The following is a 15404-nucleotide window of genomic DNA, read 5'->3' as shown; positions in this document are numbered from 1 at the left end:
GTTGCCTAGTTTTGCTTTGGTGCTATGCTGCATGACCAGAGACCAGGTAGTTTCTGAAGACATTGCTAGTGTTCACCAGGGAAGCACTGTATAGCTTGGCTTCCCAATTCCTTCTTCTCCGCGCTTTGGGAAATTGATAGTTGTGCACAGCTCCCCTCCCCTGTGCTATTGCTCCCCAGCTCTGCCTTTTGTGGTTTTCTAGTGCATATAGATGCTCCTTGTTAAAGCACTGCAAGCAAAAGACAGGGCACGTTCGGCAGTTAGTGAACTAGGAATACTTCGAGAAATCAGTATATTTTCTGAAACCATTTTCTAATTATAGTGAAAGCTTTCTGCTTATAGAAAGTTTGGAGTGTTTTTGGTACCATCTGGATACCTAAGCTTGGACAACAAATCACTTCTGACATAATGACGACAGTGTATAATACTGTGTTTTTCTAACCCGTGTCTCATTAATGTGGAAGCACATGGATTTTCCTGCAAAATGTTGATTCACCATCTGTGCTAGTATTATTTGTATGAAGTGAAAGACTGCCCTTTGTGTTGCAATTGCAGTGGACCCATTCTGCTTTTTCCGACTTCTCTCTCTTGGACCAAATGGGTAGGTCACAGGACAAAATAAAACTACACCAAATGGTACTTACTGCTAATGCTTACTTACCTTACTTCCATGTGGGAGCTGTCAAAATTTATTAACGGTGGAACTCACATGATTAAGTGACATTTTTCTGTTGTTCTCACTTTCCCTTTCCCATGCTCTGGCTTTCGTTTGCTTATTTGGGCTGTAAACCCCTGGTCTTGGGGAAGCTGAATTCCTTGTGTGCTCCATGTAGATGTCACAACCTAAGTCAACGAGTGTGTAAAGGACGGTAACATTGCTAGAGTTAAAATGGTATAGGAACAATGGTATAGGTGAGAGTCTCCCATGGAAAGGGTTGCAGCTTGGTTTGAGCTGTGTTGCATCTGAATTATAACGTAGCTTAGAGGTTACTTACCTTCAGAGCTAGGCATTGGCATTTTGAGTCTGGTCTGAGTCTGGGAATCCTCAGCTTCATTCTACTTCTCCACTAACATTTGAACTGTTCTTTAAATTCTTCTGCCTTCATTGTGAGTCTTTTTATATTTACGGATTAATAGTTAAGATCCTTATATAGAATGTGTTTCAAAGCAGTCTTGACTCTTCACAATCATGTGATCTGAAGTATCCCAAGAAAGATGTTTTACTTGCACTGAAACTTTATTCCGCTATCATATAATTGTTAGCTTCATTCATACTCACAAGTCAGTTCTGATGGTTTCCAGATGAAACCCATCAAACCTAGGAATCTTTAACCATCTTTTCTTCATCTCTCTCGAGTCTTTTTGCTTTTTCGTATTCTTGACCCTGAGAAATAGATGGAACGTCTTTAAGTAAATGGGTATATTAGCAGATTAAATTTGTACTGCTTCAGTAAATTCATCAACTCGGTATCACTCACCAAAGTAAAATTAAGGGACAGATTCTGTTTTTTGTGTCCTTTCAGTAGTTCTATTTCTGCAGTCTCATGGAGATAAGCTGCTTTATGGAAAATACTGATCTGCATTTTATTAATGAGTTTTTAAGGTAATTTTGATACATCAGTAAATGATACCAAAGGGGAAGGAGAGGGCTTAAAAAGAGATTCTTTCTGATGGGTTTTGAAAGGGATGCAGAGTATCAGTTAAGGGGTTAGACTTCTCTAAGGATACTGCAGGGGAAGACAGTTACAATAGGACAGCAAGAAGATGACTGCTCTAGAGGGGCTGGAACTGGACAAGCTGGTACAGCAGGAAGGCAACTGATCCTTGTGCTTTAAAGGTAAGTCCATCTGTCTTTTGACAGATCAGTTACTCTAACTGGATGCAGTAACAGACTGGAAACAGCAATAGCAAAGCCTTTCTTAGCTCCTTGAGGTTAACTTCTGGTGAGGTCTAACAAAGAGAAGCAACAGTGGCTGGCAGCAGTCGGCAGGGTATTGTCAGAGAATTGGCTGGAATAGTGTTTTCTGAAACAAGAAAATGTGAGTAGGGGAGACTTGAACATGTAGGTAGTTAAAAGCCTACGATTTTGCCTGCTGGGATGAAAAAGTCTAAGGGTGTTTGCTGGGAACATGGAGGGGGAGGTGGTTATGGCATGGGAAGCTAAAAGGTACTTTGATGCTTTGTTCTTGACTTAGCTCCACCAAATTATGCACGTGCACAAACTTCTGTAACTATAAGCTGTTACACTTGCCTTCATCCTCCCTACTTGTTGTATTAATATCTTTGTCTGCAACTAGGATCTGATCTTGCACCCACTGAATTTTTTGCCATTGAGCTCAGTGGGGCTAAATCTGGCTGCTGAAGTAAAGGAGCTGCTCATCTCTGCCAGTGTCACATGCACAGAGCTGCGTACTAAGGCTCTGAGCACAGTGAGGGTCCTCCAAGGGCCTCAAACCCTCCAAGGTTTATATAAACGTATCTGTCTGCGGTCCAAACCCCTGAATATACAGAAACACATACCAGAATTAGATCCAGATCCTTGGATCAGCCTGATACCCCATGCATTTGTCCTTGGTTGGCATGTTGTCAGATGGGCGAGCAGCACATCTGTGGAAGAGGGGTGATTTGGAAGTCCCTAGGTGCATGTTACAATAGCTTTATGCATGTATTTGCCTAGGTGTAGGAGTCATTATTATGGCTTCTGGCCTACTTCTCAGCAAAGCAATTAACAAGTCCGAAAGGTCTTGCCTTAAGGCTCTCACAAGCCATGAATTATACATTTAATTCTGTATCCTCCCTTCCATTTCTCTAACACACTTTTTCAGAAGATAATGTAATGTTATTTTCACCTCATACAAAAATATGACAGCCTGGTTCTCAGAGCAGGAAAGCAGAAAAGCCTTTCCGTCATCTCTTCACAACATACAATATTTTTTTTTCTTTTTTTTCTTTTCAGATGGTGTTTATGAAAGAAAATCGTTGTTGCTAGACAATAATATCTTTAGGCTATTCAGTACCTTCCCTGATGAGAGTCCTGAGAGAAACGGCAATCTGCTGGGCATTCACCAGCAACAGCTGCTGCCTGCCTGACACCATTAAAACACAGATTTAGCATTTATTTACAGTACCATGGAGCAATGAACCTGGCCACTGTCACTCCAATATAGTGTAGCTAAGGAATAACATAGACTGCATTTACATGAGTACACTCAAAAGTTAATCCAAATTAACTTTATGAAAGTCGATTAACTAAACAGCTCTGGATGCTGGCATCATGGTGGTTCCTCTGGCTGTACCTCAGCTGTTTATAGTTAAATGTAAACTGAATTAGGGATGGGTTTTTTTCCTCTGCTAGTGTTTTACTTGAGACAAGCTGTTAATGTTGCGGGTCTTATCGCTGCCTTTTGGAAGATGACCAGAGTCCTGGCAGCAGATGGTAGTTGCGGAGCAGTGAGAGTGGCAGAGGAGAGGACCCTGACCAAGTTCGGACTGTTGGGCCAAGCGTGTGCTTTGTCCCAGGATCAATACATGTGGAGCTGGGCTCAGTCACAGCTGCTGGTGCTGGAGGCTGTGCTGGGAGAGGCAGGCAGAGGAGCAGTTTAGCTGGAAAAGCTGAACACAGAGCCCTGTCCTGCTGGAGCGGTGGGGCTGAGGCTAATTTGTGTGCAATTCTGGCTTTTGCTTTTGTCGTTGCCTTGAGGCAGTGAGGAGGAGTTGTGTGGCTACTCTAAACAAAAATAGGCTAGGAAAGAAATTCATGAGTATTTCTCTGCATTTCTGTCTCAACGAGAAGCTCACTGGGGATGCTTGAGCTCTCCTTAATAATAAGGACACTGAAAAGGGGCTGCATGTCTGTGTGTGGGGGGTGCAGCTGACAAGGCAAGGTTATATACCTTAATGTGTCTGGTTCCTGGAAGGAGTTTATTAGTCCTCTCCAGACTTTGGGATGCTCCAGGGAAAATTCTGCTTCTCTAAACTTTTCTGTGTATCCCTACACTGCCCCATGGCTATACATTAGCTGTTCATCTGCTGATCCATGGAATACAATTATTCCTCCAGCCTTGTGGAAAATGCTCTCCTAATTCAGTGCCATGACAGTGAATATGGGGGGAAAAAATGGCTTTCAGCCATTTCAGGAGCTTGCAGCTACCGCCTCTCGGGAGTCCCTGAGGAATCCTGCATGCACGCGAGGGAGCCAGCTTGTCTCTCAGATCAGTTATTTGGAAGACAGAGCCACCCACACTAGCGATGGTAATTCGGGGCAGTGTCAGCTGGGAGGTAATTTGGTCCCAGGGCCCATCGTTTTGCTGCTGGGGATTCTCTGCGGATGCCGTGATTGCAGCGTGTGGGGGTGGAGAAACTCACAGATCCAAGCTGGTGAAATTATACAAGCTTTGTTTCCAGTACTGGTGTTCCCATGCTTTCTTTGCCCTTCTGCACTGAAAATCAGTGATCAGATGAAAATCATTTGTAAACTGAGACTGCTTTTGGACTTGTAAATGTAAAATTTAATTGTTAGGATGAGAAATATTTGGATAGTGAAGTTGCTGCCATGATATAAGCAAGGCAAGGTTTGTAGAGAGAGGTAATATCTTTTATTAGCCTGGTTGATAAGTTGCTTTGTTGTTTTTCCAGCTGCTCTTTGTTGGCTTAATAAAAGCTCCTGCCTCACCTCAGACTTTTTATTCTGGCATGCTTGTCTGAGTAATAGAAATCAATGAAGTTAGCCTAGTGCAAGTGGTCATGTTTCCAGACTGCAAACTATGAAACAAACAAATTCAATGTTAATTTGTATAAATCCATATTATTTATTGCCTTTCTTGTGTTGCTTTTGTTGGCTAATTTGTGACTATTGAGGGAAAAAAAATATGTTATTTCATTTATACAGAGTAATCTCTTGAAAATATATCATTGCCTCAATAGTATGACTACAAATAAGTAAGATTATAGCAGTGACTGACTGAGAATAACAAGTAATCAAAAAGCACAGTTGGAATCTAGCCTGACTGAAATTACAAAGTGTGAAATTTTGGTCTGGATAGGTAGCAAACGGTTGGATTAAATTAAAACTGTAAGTAGGAGAACATTGTTTAGCTATGCTGCCATAACCCGAGTTTTACGGGGTCTGCCTGATCCATGAACGAAGTCACCCAGCAGTGTTTTGTGGTAAAAATCAACGCATAAAATGCGCCTATCCGGCTTGCAGGCTAGTTAGTAATTCCAGCATGTATAATGTATCAAAACAAGAAGTTTAATTGCTTGAAATGTAAATATTACAAATCATACATACAATTTCCCTAGCTTATTTGACTGTGTAGGGCAAGGCCTATTTGAAGTTCATCCTACCTTAGTTTGTTTATGCATGGAATATACTTGAGCAGTACTCCAGGGAGGGGGCACAAGCAAAGGCTGGGAGATACCTGAATGTCTCCCAAGCCCTCACCTGGCTGTCGATGTTGTTCCAGGGTCAGATGTTCCCAGGAGCCATGTTTGGGCCGAATTAACTTTTTCTGTTCTTGCGATGGCTAGCAGAGCAAAGTGGAAATGTACTTGAATTTACTAAAGCAAGACTTGATCTACTGGTGACAGAATCGCATCTGGGAGAGCTTTGGTGTAAACAGTAGGGAAGCTGTCAGACTGCTTGCTTTGAAACTATTTTGTCAAACATTTGATGAATGTTGATGAAACTTGATGAAAACACAGTCTATTCCTACCTGCAGTCACCGTAACTGTTGGTATTACACACCTGGAAGGTCCCTCTTGTTGACCTAGCCCTCATTAAAGCTGTGTGTTTCTCATAGCTGCGACTTAATGACGGACACTTTGAGTCGTGGCACTTTTGCTGTGTTGTGGGTGTGATTCCTGAACCTAGCTGTGCTGTCTTGTAAGACCCACAGGACTTTCTTTACAATTTTGGCTTCATGGGTGGCCTTTCTCTCTCTTAAGCCCTAGATGTCTGGAAGTTGGACCTCCTCATCTAGCTCTGTAGACTTCCTTTGAAGCTGTGATTTTTCCCCATTTTTGAATGGTTGGTTGCAGTACGTGAGAATGTGAAATGATGAATGCTGGGCTGGGAAGACTCTCATTTGCTGTGAGAGAATTAGGCTCAATTTCTGCCCCTCCTGTAACTCTGCAGACACAGAAAAAGATTTGGGGCCAGCAATGTAAATGCTGTAAACTACAGTGTAAGCCCTGCTGCTGCTGGGCTGGAAGGAGCAGCAGGGAGGAGGCAGCGGTTGCCCTGATTTCCTTGTGACAGAGTCGGCAAACACTAATCCTTCTCTGCCAAAGGGAAGTCACCCCACTTGCTTGCAGGGAGCCCTCAGTCACGTCAGCCTGTGTTTGTGCCGTACACGGTACGAGAGCAAATAAAAGAGCAGAGTGTTCTCAGCTGAGCTCCCCCCTCCTCCCCGTCCTACATAAACACTGCCTTGTTTAGGCAGCTTGGCTAGTCATTTTTATTTCATTTTGCCAGTGCAAACTCCTTTCCTTTTTCTCCCGTGGTGTTTATAGAAGAGTCTGATCCATCTATTAATCGCATGTGGTCCTTGCTTGCCATGTCTGACTTGGAAATCTCCAGGTTTGCACACCTGCACCATCCTGGGTGAAGACTGTAACGTTACCAGCGAGAGTTGATTCTCCCCTGCCATGCTGTATTCTGAACTTAGCCTTATCTGCTAATCCAAGTTCTTGTTTTCTTTCCTAATGCAGACTGAATATCAAGTACTTATGAACAGGTAAAACTGTGCTAGAAGAGTCAATCAGGGTAATGCTGAATTAATGGGACAACTAAGTGGAAAAAAAACCCCTGGGTATAGTTGGGATGTTAATCTCTGGAGCAAGGCAGGGTGCTCAGACTTACTTGGCAACGATCCATCACGTTTCATGTAGCCCCAAAGAGCAAACTGCTTGCCCCTGTGGAAAAGGGCAAACAACTCTACCAAATCTGAGTGTCTGTTAATCTAAAAAACCCCCTCCTTGTCTGGTGATTTTAGTCTTTTTTTTCTTTTGTTACGTTGTTCCCTTTGCCTCTTCTTCCCCATCCCACCAGACTGAAAACATACAATATCATTAAATAACTTCTATTGAAATTTGAGCTCTGATAATTGAAAAACTGTTCTTGCAGAGCTCATTGCTTTTCATAGCCAGGCATGCAAGTGTGGAACAGAAGGCAATTCTAGTCCTTCCTCCCTAAAAAAAAAAATCTTTCTCTCAAAGAGAGAATTTTTCGTGTGCAGAACTTCAGCAACACTCAAAATGTAACTTTGTTCTAATGATGTTAACATTTTTAAGCAGCCATTGAAGTGGTATTGCAAGAAAAACAAAAACAAAAACAAAAAAACCCCAAAACACAAAACCCAAAAAACAGTGGAAAGCCCCCACAACACCCACTCAGGTAGGTGCTAACTCCTCTCAAAGAGCTGCCTGACTACGGGCTCCCTGTCACTTCTACCTTAGCATGGTGTGCTACCTTGTACATGTCTAAACTATGTTGAGCTTGTCTGGAAGGAGACTGGAAGTGCTTCAGGGTAGGAGCTCTGTGTGTGTGTGCGTGTGTGTATAGCTATGCAGTCTGGATCAAACTCTCTTTGATTTCAAGCTCTGCTAATAATTAACCCTCAGCTTGTAATAACTATCCAGCATAATGATAACCACACTGCTGGCTCTTGTCCACAAGGTTATTAGGTACCTACTACACAGCACATGCCTTCCACTCCGTGTCTGAGAGCTGGTGTCTGTGAATGTGAATGAATGTGAGAGAGTCTAAATTAGGCACACTTTCCAGTATCTTTTTCCAAATTCTGTTACTTCATAGGCAGATGTCAGTTCATCTGTCCTTTGACCTGTTGTGTCAGGCTTGGAGAGCATTCTTCTTGCACAGACTTCATTAGAGCTCTTGAGCATGCACTGTGGGCTGTGCTCTCCTGTTTGCATTAGCGGTCGTGCTTTTTCATGTTAAACTGCTTTGACAGTGAACTGTGCAAGATTTAAGTCCACATCTGTTTTATCTAGACCATTTTTTCCTTCTTCCATGTTATGTGAGGGTGGGTAAGCGACGCAGTAGTTGGGTCTCTGTGTTTCTAATCATTCTTTCTTTCCAGCTCCTTGAGGTATGGAAGGCACAGACAGGCATTAAGTGTGTTTATTGCTGCTGATCACTGATGCTTTGGCAGCTCATGTAGGAAACATTACTAAGTAGTGCAGAAATTAATGTCATTTTTGCTTAAAATATCATCTGCTTTAAATACCCCCTGCTCTTTGTTGTTGGATGGTTATTTCCTTTGCCCTAGCTGCATGCCCTGAACTGATTGTCATCAGAGGCGAAATCCTGGCACAGGCAACTCCACTGTGGAGCTGCGTGATTGACTCTCATTCTGGTGGCTGAAACTTAGCGAGAAGAAACTTTCCATTGCAAAGCAAAGGGAGCTCACGCAGCCTGGGAAGGGGGAAGGGGAGCAGAAAACTCGTCTGCCCCCCTGCCTGCACCTGACCCGGCACAGTGACCCCATGTCTCGCTCTGCAGATGGACCCGCTTCAGTCCCCCAAGTAGCCGATTTACAGCCTCTCCTTAAGTGCATGTGTGAAGGAAGGGGAAAACTGAGCTGTAGTTAATCTCATGTTTCTAAGCAACCAGGTAATTCTCTGCAGCTGATTCCTAAAGGGAAATTCCTGTTTTCCTTTGCCCCTGCTCAGCAGCAGCAAGGGACACCTTCCTCTCTGCCTTGTCCGGCTCATGGGACATGAGGACCAGCTGTTCAGCATTTCTCCAAATGTTGTGGGGGAGGGTGAGGAAGCAAAAAAAGGAAGCTTTGTTAATGGTCTATAACAGGTAAGAGGGTGTTCATTGCGAAATCAGTGGAATAGAGGGAGTGTGGAAAGGTTAAATGTTTTACACAGGGCTAAACTGAACATCTCGGTCACTACTGCGGGCTTCCTCTGCTCCAAAAAGATCAAAATGTCTGAATAACGTCTTGAAAATCCAGTTTACAGTGAAACCTCTGTTTGCTCTGAAGTTTTGGTGATAAAAATGACTGAATTCTGTTCCGAGTCTGTCTGAGCTCCTTGGAGTGACTATAAGGGAGTAGTCTTTTATCAACAAAAGATTCCTAAACTTGAGACTGTAGAAGTAGGAGTAGGAGGAAACAGAGATCAAATGAGATCTCTGAGCTTCTCTGTTGTCTGAAGGATGTGAATGTCTGGTTGGGGCTCCAGAATAATAATTTTGAGAGTTTTTTGGTTTGTGTTTTGTTTTTTTTTTTAAGAAAGCCACATGAACCGTGTACAAGCAGTTAAACTGCAGGGACCTAAATTTGCTCAGCTCAACCACTAGTGAAAATGATGTGTGGTGAACACGGAGGTGTGCTGGAGTGGTGCAGGAAACTGGGCAATTAGCTATAGTCCCAGCTCCAGCCCCAGTGGGGAACCTTGGTGCCTGCTCAGTGAAGTGGGGTTGGAGAACTTGAGAAATTCTCCTGTGGGCCCAGGGACATGTTTCTCTGTTGCTGAAGGCTGCCCATTTGACCAAATACAAATGTGAGTTAGACTGGCCGGGGGGGTAGGAACCAAGGAGTATGATAGTAGTCAACAGGAGGGAATATAGTTAAGAGAAATGGGCACACCTTGGCCATGTAGGACAGATGCATCACTGTCTTAACTTGCCTGGTGTCTGATAATCTGAAGCACAACTGAGAACTGGTCCCTGTTCTGTGTATTGATAAATATGTGCTTTTGGCTGCTGTTGCAGATGAGATTCTGGGTCAGATGGACATTTAGGTCTGATCCGCCCTTCCCACTGTCCAGAAATATGCATACTAAACCACTTGCCGGAGGGTTTTACAGCTTGGTTGACCAGATACTGGGAGCACATGGCTTTAGAATATGTCTACAAGACTGATGTGTTTAAGCCTTTAACAAGCATGGCAGTTTACAGGGTGGAGTATTGGAGTAGGCAAACCTTTTGACAATATTGCTTCACAGTACATTGTATCTGGAGTTGTAACTTGTGGGAAGGGTATTCGTGAGATGGACTTGCCTTTGGCTCCAGTGCTGACCAGGCACAGTGCCTCGTCCCGTGTACCTCCTTGCCGACCCCAGAAGAGCCACAGAACCACGCTTCTGTAATGGGCAAGCAGCTTCTTCCCCAGCATCACCCTGGCACTTAGCTGGTTTGCTTACTTGTAACACAGCTGAAGGTTCATGTAGACATGACCAACTGTATGGCTGCCCTGCCCATCGTGTAGCCTGTGCGTGGGCTTGCCTCGCGTGGCATTGTGCAGGGGAACACAACCAGGCATGCCTGACACTGGCCAGTTTTTACTTCAAGGCAGGAAATGATGTCAGGGCAGATTACATGAAATGGCCAGGAAATCTTCCAGTGAACTCATTTTAATCTTGGGACTGGATATGTTTATCTCTTTTCATGTAGCCGTACAAGAGCATGTATCACAGGGCAGCGTGGTTCACAGGCTTCCGCTGTGGAACTAACACCAGCATAGCAAGTCCTGTACCATTACGTGAGGCTATGGGTTGATACCAAGGAGTAGTATCTGGCTGATACCTGGCAGCATGTGCAGAGTAGTAGGAAATACAGTGAGATTGTTTCTCTCTTGTACCTTTGAGGATCTGACCACAGGCAGAGCGGAAAGATTAATAGGCAGGAAGTGCCTGAGAAGACAGAGAGATTAAAGCTGTTGTAATTTTGGTTTGGGAGCACAGCAGAAATATTCTAGCTGACACTACCAGAGCTGCATTTGAGGTAGCTGTTTTCTGTCAGGCATGTCTCCCCTCAGCACCAACAGGGCTTTCATCTCTCCTTAAATTAGTGTTAATTACAAGTTATTAATTTTTTAAACAGCAAAATGCAGCTGAAAGCAATTACCCCTAATTGCTAATCTGTGTACGTACACCCAAAATGGTGATCTCTTCATCTGAACACCCAGTTCTCACTGGAGTCAGTCGATGTGTTTCTGCTACCATTTTTTACTTAAGTTTTGGATCTCATGATAGTTATTATTTTTAGTGGCTTCTCTGAAAGCTACAAAATCTCCTGCAAGTGCTGTGATCTCCTTGAAAGCATGGTCTTGTTAACTGTTAATGAAGCCTCAGTAAAGAGATGTCCTTTGGTTTTGGAAGTAAAGCTTAAATGGCAGTTGTTGACACTGGGAATTACTCAATTCTTGCAAGTTGTGCCTAAAATGCACCTAAATTTCTGTTGGATCTTGATTACATCTGTGAACAATGTTATGCTTTTCCAGTAAGCTAAAGACCACACAGATGCTGTTCTTGTGCTGATAAACTCATGGTGCAGTTCAGTGACGACCTCTTACAATCCTAGGTCTCAGATTGCTTTGGACTTTAAAAATTTAATTCAGAGATATCATGGCTTCTCTTTCCATCTGCATATTTTCATCCTTGCCGGTGCAGGAAAGGTTCAAAGCTGCCAGATTCTGCCAGTGGGAAATGGCCTTTTTGACACTGCAGACACAATCTGGTGGAACAGATTGTTAGGTGGGCTAACAACTGACGGGACCACCTTTGGCTGGAGTCCAGGAAACCAAAGGGCTGACGTACGGCTGGCACCAAGTAGTGAGCAGAGTACTCGGGGCTCGATGCTGGGGTCCACGTTGCTTGACATTTTCATTGGCAGGCTGGTGAAGACCCAGTGTGCCTTCCCCGAGTGTGCTGATGGCACTAAACTGGGGGGAGCAACTGACATGGCAAGTGGGAGAACCTAAAACCAGAGGGATAAACCCGTGGACTAGGCCAACCTGAAGCTTGTGGAGTTCAGTAAGAAAAAGTGAGACAGTCTGCACCTGGGCCAGAACAACCCCTTGCATTGACAGAGACTGGGAAGTCACTGTATGACTTGTAGCCTAGGTGATATGGACGTGGGTATTACTGTGGCTGCCAAAAGGTGCCAGTAGATGAGAAAGTTGCAAACAACCCAACAGTGCACCTTAACTGCAAATAAGGCAAACCCTCTACTAGGCTACATTGAGAAGGTCACTGTCAGCAGAATGTGGGGAGTTTTAATGCCCCTCTAGTTGGTTACTGGGGAGGCCGCAGCTAGAGTGCTGTTCCTGGTTTTGCCCCACCCCAGGTCAAGAGGGATGTGGAGAGGGTCCAGTGGGGGACTACAAAGATGGTAAAATGACTAGAGCATGTCCTAGGAAAATCTGTTTTGGGGTGTGAGCTTCCAGATGTCTCTGCCATCCAGCATGTCTGTGACTACATGAGGAGTGATCCAGTGTGCATTTGTGTGGTCTCTGTTTTCATACAGTCCTTCCTGAACTCTGCCTGTTCACAGTTCCAAAGGAGACCTGAAAAAATATTAATATATGCTAAGGGAGAAAAAATGTTAATGAGTAATTGCTAATCATTAAAACAAGAGCTTTTCTTTTTCTAAAATAGCCCAGCTTTTAAAAAGAATTGAAGGAGGAAATACAAATATTTTTTATGCAATCTAATCTCAGTGATGTTACAGAGCTGCCTGCCCTGTTTAGAAGAAATGCAATGTTGCAAGTGCTCAGGAATTCCTTTCCAGAGGCCAAGACCTGCACCTGAGCCCAGTGCTCAGTCTGGCTGCTGCCCTTTGTGCTGCCGTTCCCACAGCCAGCAAACGCCAACTGCAATGTAGTTGCTCTTTGGAGAATATTGGTTGTGACAGGCACTGAAACACTTAATCCTACCATAGCAAGGGCTCACTTGCATGTGCAAGGAGATGGAAGACTCTTCCATGATCTGTCTTCAGGTGTTTTTGTTCCGTTTAGTAGGCTGAGTGTTCAAAGGGACTTTGTCTTCAAAGCTGTTCTCTAATTTTTCTTTTTTTCGCGTCCTTGCCTCAAATGATAGATCCACCTCTTAGCCTGAGGTGTATCTATAGTACCTTTCCTCCAACTAATAAAGGATAAGAGGACTTCTGACTGTGCCGCTGGCACTTACAAGCTGTCAGGCTGTTAAGGAGCAAAGTGCAGCTTCCAGCTCTGCTACAGACCTTACACGTGTCTGTGGGCAGCAAAGCCAGACTCCATCGCTGGGCTGTAATACAGAGATTTCTGGAGCAGAGGGGCATTTGTTCCACCTTTTGTCCTGCCTGGGTAGGTGTGGATCATGCTGTATGTGTCCAGCCAGTTTCAGTGAGCCCCAGCAGAGCTGGCAGACCCCTTGGAGGGGCTGCCAGGGACAGCAGCTGGCAGCAAGCTTTGCTGCTTCAGTGGGAGCAGGATTCTTACTAGGCTTCACCTATGGAAAGTGATTTTGCAGGCACGGTCTATATTTAACCAGCTTCTCTTTGTGCTGTATTAAGTCATTGGAACAAGGTAAGTTTATTGTTTTATTTCTACCACTGTGGCATCTTGCAGCTAATGTAAGTCAAATTCCACACCCTGAGCATAGCTCCTGTGTAACCATGTGATGTTTCACCCTTGTAAAATTAAACTGGGAAGAGGGAATCTTCATCTGCCTGTAATGTGCCACCAGCATGGGGAAAACAGGAGCATGAATGCTGTGCAAGGCAGGGCCGCGTCTGTGTGATGAACACATTACCCAGCTGAGAGCCGGAGTGACTCAGGACCAGTGGGTGAGTGCTTTGCAAATCACACCTCTGCTGCCAGCCTGCTCTGCATATGCCTGAGTGAGTGATCTTTGGCTCTGCTGAGCTTTTTCTTATATATAAAAGTCTCGACCTGTTAGATATTATTCTGCTCCTAACTAAAGATTCAGTTCTTGTACAGAATACCTACTGCCTTTTAAATATTCATTCCTTCAGATATGAAATAACCAATAGAGAGGTTCCTTTTATGGTTAGCTGGATTTAAAAGGTAGCAGCCCCTTGTGATATTGATATTTAAGCACGAGCAGGGACAGAGTCCTGCTATCAGGCCTCCTGAGATGGTGCATCAGCTGCTGCCTTTGGGCAGCATAATGCATAGATGCCTGAGGGGCGTTTTTGTTCATTTTGTGCTGACCTGAAATGTTACAGCTGGAGTGACTAGGTATGTGTAACACTCCTCTAACCACAGCTGTCTCAGGGCAGAGTCAGAAATGAGTTATGCATTGTTCCTCCAGCTTGTTTGGTAGGAAAGGAACTACCTCTGTAGATGTGTCACTTTATCTGCTGTGAGATGGAAAGAACTAACAGAGAAGGGAAGAGGAACAGATAACTGTGTACCAAGATTACAGACAAGATCAAAGACTAAATGGGGAAGTCAGCACCAGCAAAACAGGGGAGTAGGAATGACAAATGCAAAGAAGGAAAGGAGGAAGGTGGTTCTTGATCCTTACGTCTTCAGCCACTTGTGCAAAACAAGTTTCTCCATTTAAATCATTGGGAATAGGGTTGGGGTGAGTAGCTAACAAAACGTGTAATTAAACTTTTCTAAGTCAACAGTGCATATACTTTATTTTGTGGCTTATCACAGGATAGGTAGAGGTAAGGATTAGGGACAGAAGGGAGAGAGAAAATGAACTCTTAAGATAAGGACTTCTCTTGTAGTGCAGACATGCTGTCTTGCAACAGCCCTGCAGATACACAGGAGAATGGACAGCCATCCTGTTAACATACATTACACGTATTTGGTTTGTATCACAACTCTGTTACACTTTTAAATGCTTTTAGAATCTTGATAATCTTAAGTTTGTCACTTTTTTCATAGAAACACAATCAAAAGATTTGCTTTCATCCTGAGACCTTACAAAGTGCTTATGAAAAGTGGTGACGCTGGGGCATGGAGCTGAATTTACTTGCTTCTCTCACGTTGGTGGCATATCTCAGCAATCCTCTGCTATGACTACCAGACTACAGATATTTCTGAAAATACAGCCATTGGATCACTGAATATTTGATTAGACATATCATAATTTTCCATCCTGTGTGAGGACTCATGCTTTGTTTATGAAGTGTCTCCAGTCTGGACAGCAGCAGAAATCTGTGTGATGTATGTGTGACTCAGGAGACTAAATAAAATGGCTCAAGGGCTATTAAGACATACTTTTGCATGCAATTTAAATAGAAATAAGCCAGTGCTGCTGCCAAGACAGGCAGAGCTATAACACACCCTTTTCCCCCTTGGCTCGTACACGGACAAGTGTTTGTGTGACTGTGCAGTGAATTGGATCGAGTGACCAAGTTAAAATAAATGCTTTTGTCCACCAGGTTAACTTTGGCTGGCATCAAATCCTGCATCTGGTTTCCATAGAATCACAGAAGGATTTAGATCTCTCTTCCCTATTTCTCACTTTGCACAGGCCATTTGAGTTTGTGAACTGCTGGAGAACATTAAGCAAATCTTTGTGTAAGGGCGATCTGCATGCCCTCACTGGGTATGTAAATTGTGAATCCACGATAGAAGTAGGAAAAAACAGATGTGGCACTACATGTCCTTTAGTGCTACATGACTAAACTC

General features: G+C 43.8%; 1 protein-coding gene across 2 annotated transcripts in view; it reads left to right on the top strand.

Annotated features, from left to right (window-relative positions):
* CLMN (calmin) overlaps window positions 1-15404 on the top strand; it is a 77102-nt gene that overhangs the window by 13325 nt on the left and 48373 nt on the right. Inside the window, exon 1 of one of the 2 annotated variants that reach the window (XM_056345018.1) lies at window positions 1695-1837. The exons of the other annotated variant lie outside the window; for it this stretch is intronic. The gene's annotated coding sequence lies outside the window, so the exon portion shown is untranslated. Of the gene's footprint in view, window positions 1-1694; window positions 1838-15404 lie in introns of those variants that run through there. 2 annotated transcript variants of the gene reach the window in all.

This window comes from Falco biarmicus, chromosome 7, assembly GCF_023638135.1.
Source record: "Falco biarmicus isolate bFalBia1 chromosome 7, bFalBia1.pri, whole genome shotgun sequence".
Classification (NCBI taxonomy): Eukaryota; Metazoa; Chordata; class Aves; order Falconiformes; family Falconidae; genus Falco; species Falco biarmicus.
The sequence above is the reverse complement of the archived record's forward strand: the minus strand, read 5'-3'. Positions and strand labels throughout refer to the sequence as shown.